At 39.7% G+C, this 5,190-nt stretch overlaps 1 pseudogene; it reads right to left on the bottom strand.

Moving 5' to 3' along the window:
• The window catches only part of LOC142558441 (uncharacterized), a 65,968-nt pseudogene that overhangs the window by 17,947 nt on the left and 42,831 nt on the right, over window positions 1–5,190 (bottom strand).

The raw sequence follows: 5,190 nt of genomic DNA, 5'->3' as shown, positions 1-5,190 counted from the left end.
CTGCAAACCCAGAAGAAGCACAGGAAGTCAATGTAGTACTCTGTCATCTATTTGATGGAACTAAATTCTAAAACATACATTATAGCTCGAACACAGACGGGATTTGGCAACCAATTTCGATATGACACCTAAATAGTCACTTATGGATTGCTTATAGAACCATTTATTTATTTGTTAATTATTATTTATTAATTATTAATACTAAGTATTACATGTTTTTTTAAATCACGATACAGCATGACAAGAGCATCAATAGATATCTGAACACATGAAGCATATGAAATCAAATATTAACACAAATGAAAGAAAGTAAAAGAAAAAAAAAGAGAAACACGTGGCAGTATATAAAAAAGAAAGAGGAATCAACACAGCATTTACAAGAGGCTAGACTGACAGCACAAGTACTAGTAGAGGAGAATACAGGTCCACTTACAAGCATTAAAAAAAAAAGCATTGTTATCACTACAAGAATAACTAGCCTTGGTAGATAGAACCTTACGCTCCCAATACATAGACACTGGATTTGTATTGCAGTTTTTATATTATGCTTAACCTTTCAGCGACAGCACATATAAATACTAGAAAAATATGTTTATTTTCTACTATCTAACTGCACAAAACACATTGAGAATAAGCATAATCAACTAAAAGAAATACAGTTTGTGAAATCATTTTCAGCAGTAAGGGGGAAACAACGCAGGAAACTGGAAGTAGGCTTCACCCCAAGCCTATGGCTCCATTTGTAATTTGAACAGACAGTTTTCTTCATAAGGAGGCTATACGAGTACATTTTCTTTACTTTATACCTTGTGTGTGACACCACTTCAGCCAGAGATCTTGCATCAGTGTCTCCTCTGAGCATATATTCAAGAGAAAGTGAGGCACGAGTGACCTTAGTTCCTCAGCCTGTGCTCATGCTCCAAGCCAACAAATGATGCTTGCTGCCTGTTATTCAGTGTTGGCTGAAGACATTTAGCTAGAAACTTTGTACTTAATACCAAAACTCAGGAAAAAAAAAGAATGTTTTCTGGTATGTTCCCTGTAGTCAACACTCAGTATAGTAAGCTTAAATAGTAAGTTACTTCTATCTCTAACACTGAACTACAGAAGGATTTATACTATGCATCACAAGAGCAAGCACTGTTCTACAGAACGATTTATACAATGCATCACAAGAGCATCGACTGATGTTACAACAATGCAGCATATAAAATGAAATAGCATTATAAACAAAAGAAAGAAATATAAATAAAATTATAAATATCTGAAACTAAATAAAGAATAAACAGAGTGTTGATCACATTGACACCATATTTGCAGCTGGTGGAACAGCCGCATCTTTGAGCATTAAACAAGGGATTTTTTTCGTTGTAGTAGTGAACTGCAAACAATTTACATGATCCTTTTCCATTGCTTCAGCAACCACAATGTGAAACGGCATCCCCCTCCCCAACAAACACACACACACGTTGCACACATATATAAAAACAGTCAATATTTCACACTATATATTACATTCTCTAGTGGTACATTGTAGTGTATTTCTTTTAGCCTGATGATTACATATCAGTCAGTGCAACAAGACTTTTTTCTATTTCATGATTTCAGTAAAATGATGGGGCAACAAGCGAATGGGCCATTAAAGAAGCATAGGTGGCAATCGGCAAATAGGCATATCACCGTCACAATGGTAAATCAATCGTAGATCAAACTGCTGTGTCATAGTAGCAAAGAAAGAAAAATGCATGCTGTTCAAATATCTGGCGCGCTTGTTTACAGTAGAAGCCCAAGCAATGAAACTTGTTCGATGTTTTTTCAGGAGGCATGAACACATCTGTAACAGCATGAGAATTACTGTCAGAGCCAGCATAAACATCAACAGTTGCACCAACAATAAGTATTTTTTCTTTGTATTGACAGACATACTAAGGTTGGGGCACAATGCTTGGCTTCACAATGTATTACAATCTCGTATATTTATTGCAAACTATTGTCGATTGACTAGAGCCGAACCTACTCAATAAAACAAATAGCTTTTCACAGTACGAAATAATCAATGCTTTGAACACTAAGTTCAATACACACTCAGTCTTGATCACATTGGCTCCTGTTTCAAGCAACCGATGTCCCGATGCTCCTGCCAGCACTCAGTTAGTGCATCAAAAGTGCGATTGGTGAGCACTGGTGAAGGTTCGTTTACTGTAAGTGAACAAGAAATATATTAAATCCACCTTTCACACCTTCAGAGAAAAATGGCTCTTGAACAAGAATAAACTGTTACCTAGCTTGCAGCCAGGACATGAATGCTCATCAATGTCACAGTTATCCAAATCTATCTTCAATTACAACTTCCCTGACTTTCTAAATTGCACAAAACTTCAGAGTAACAAAGATGCCCTGCCATGCTGTAATGCAGGAAACCTCTTTTAGTTGGGGAATAATGTAATGAGATCCACAATACGTCCAACTGTATACTGCTGTCACTGTCACTTGGCTGAAAACACCAGTCTATTAGACATACCTGTAGGTGACGAGGTAGCAAGTGATGAGGTAGCCATGATGAGGTAGAAATGGCATGAAGTTCCTGGCATTGCACTGCAGCTCCCATCGATTGCAACACGGCTACAGCATGTTTCATTGCTGCACCCCAGACACGGATGCATGTGCCACATCTGCTGTCTACAGTTGACTATATTATATTAGTCTAGCGCACATACAGCTGTGCTAGATTTTTTTGCCCTTGTGCGATAAATTTTACTTGGAGTCAGCACCTCTTTCATGTGTTCCCTTATGTGGGGAAGTGGTTTTTGAATAATACCTTATTTTTAGATGAAATTTAATGAAAATTCTCTCTAAGTTTCTCAGGCTGGTTTTAAAAATGAAATTAGATTTAAATTATGCCCAATAGTTCAACAAGAGATAAATGAAATTAATTCGGTATTGTTTATCTGTACAACAAAAAGGACACTACCAACCAGAAAATTAATTTCAACATATGGCTGGATACTAAACTGTAAGGAAAACAAATTTGGGAGCACCTTTATTTCACATGGCAGGTTTTTAACTCTTTGATAGAAAATAATTTTCTATGTTTAGAAATGGCTATCATGTGGTGCAATTAATGGCCCACTTCCACATTTCCAAAGCCGAGATTTAATAATCTGCTTCTGACCTTTCGAGCTACACACGTGTAGCTACATGCCAATGCAATAACAATGGCTCTATGTGCCCTGAAGGTCGAGATATCGCTTCTGCAGGTTTAAAAAAACACCAAGCACAAGATTTTGAAAGAACATGAAAAGACTAACAAAATAACCTTATTTTTCATACATAATACTACACAATATTAAAACTTTTACAAATGCCATTGCATTAATAGCCTCCAGAAATATAGTCTTCCTGGTTGCAGTCATTCCGGTGAATCCTTCTGAGTTGATGCCATATTTGTACTGTGTAGCAAACCTCGTAGATCATGGCGACACGGTCGTCGGCCTACAAAAAGGTGTCAGCGTGCGCGGCATGAACCAAGCAGCCGCGGAGAGATGCAGACGAGACGACCCAGCCTAGCCACTGGTAGACTGTCTGGTGGCCACGGCCAAGGGCAATGCCTCCTTCACTAGATGCCTGCCGCATCGCTAGTTTTCCCATTGGACCGGAGGTTTTTGGAGTTAGGGGTAGTCGCGAAGAGATGGTGCTCGCTGCCAATCCTAGTTCCTGTTGCGGAGGAAGTGACAATTACTAGGCTGGTGCGTGCTCGACCAATGGCTTGACAACAGACCGCGGGTCCTGCCTCTGGGATCGCAACAGGCACCGCTATAATCTCGGAGGCAGGAGAACGCGATTGAAGTTTGGAGCAGCCGCCGCAACTAGCGCTCGCAGCTGACAGAGGTGGAGAACAGGAAAGAGAGAAAGGCCGGAACCCACTTCCCAGCTCACGCGGGAGGCATCTAGTAAAGGAGGCATTGCCCAGGGATGAATCTCCGCATGGCTGCCATTGGCAGTTTTCGTGCAGACGCTCTTTCAACGCTAGCGCCAAGGTTCCCTTGAGTTACCACCTTAGCAACAAGGGCAATACTTTGGCAAAATGGCGGCGCACACGATTGTTTACGTTGTCATGGCAACAGAAACAGCAGGCGCGCAGCACCTCCTCACTCGAGCGCTCTTTGTTCTATTTTTTTTTAGTATAATGACCTGCTCTGCTTTCTCTCTACCCTTCCCCATGCCCCACGCGACTTTACATTTGGCATTCTTTTTGCCTGTCCGCAGTGCATTTTTTTTTATCATGCACGTGATAAAAAAAACTGGCACATGGTACGCCGTGGGTTCTTTATGCGTTAGCAAGCATGCACACAGTCTTGTTCATACCTTGAGTATGCCAGCATATGCCAGAACATATATAAATTCCACTTCCAAAACAACAGTTCGTTGGCCTCGTTTTATTGACTTCCATTTCAGAAAACAAATATTTTCGCATAACTTGGTATGATACACGCTCAGAAAGTAAACAAAGCTGAAAAATAAATGATACGTAGATGATAACTAAACAACACAAAGGTTCACAGAAAATGAAATAAAAAAATATAAAACTCAAGAAAATGCAAAGGCCGTTTCATGTGAAGATTTTTTATATGATGCTCTAAAGACCAAAGTAGAAGAGCTTCTGATATACTCACTGAGATATTGCACATAACTGGACGACGTGCATGACATACTCATGACAACAAAAGAAAGGGAAAATTTACTGGTAATGGCAAAAACAATGACACGCAAAATACCTGAAGGATAGAATAAAATGCTAAGATTGTTGGATTGACAACCATACAAAAAAAAAGAGAGCTTACTTATAAACCTGCATAAAAGTATATGAAATGCGTGGCATGTTCATTACTACTGAATAAAACGACGCCAAGGGACAAGCAGACGCGACGAGCAGATCATACGCATCTCGGGGCCTCTCAGGAAGCGCTGAAAAACTTTTCCCTTTTTTATTTTTATGCACGAGTGTTAAGTGCTGTTACAATTCAGCGAAAATATATCGTGTACCTAGCCGCGCAAGACCGCGTGAATGCGTGAGATTCGGGAAACAAGAGGTTAGAACGGCCACCAAGAATTGACACTAAGTGGTGCAACACTAAATCTTTACGAAAAGGGCTTTACAAATACACTTCCGACATACCCTGCACATACATT

This window comes from Dermacentor variabilis, chromosome 9 (genome assembly GCF_050947875.1).
Source record: "Dermacentor variabilis isolate Ectoservices chromosome 9, ASM5094787v1, whole genome shotgun sequence".
NCBI classification, from domain to species: domain Eukaryota; kingdom Metazoa; phylum Arthropoda; class Arachnida; order Ixodida; family Ixodidae; genus Dermacentor; species Dermacentor variabilis.
Note: the sequence above shows the minus strand (reverse complement) of the source record. Positions and strands in the feature narration are given on the sequence as shown.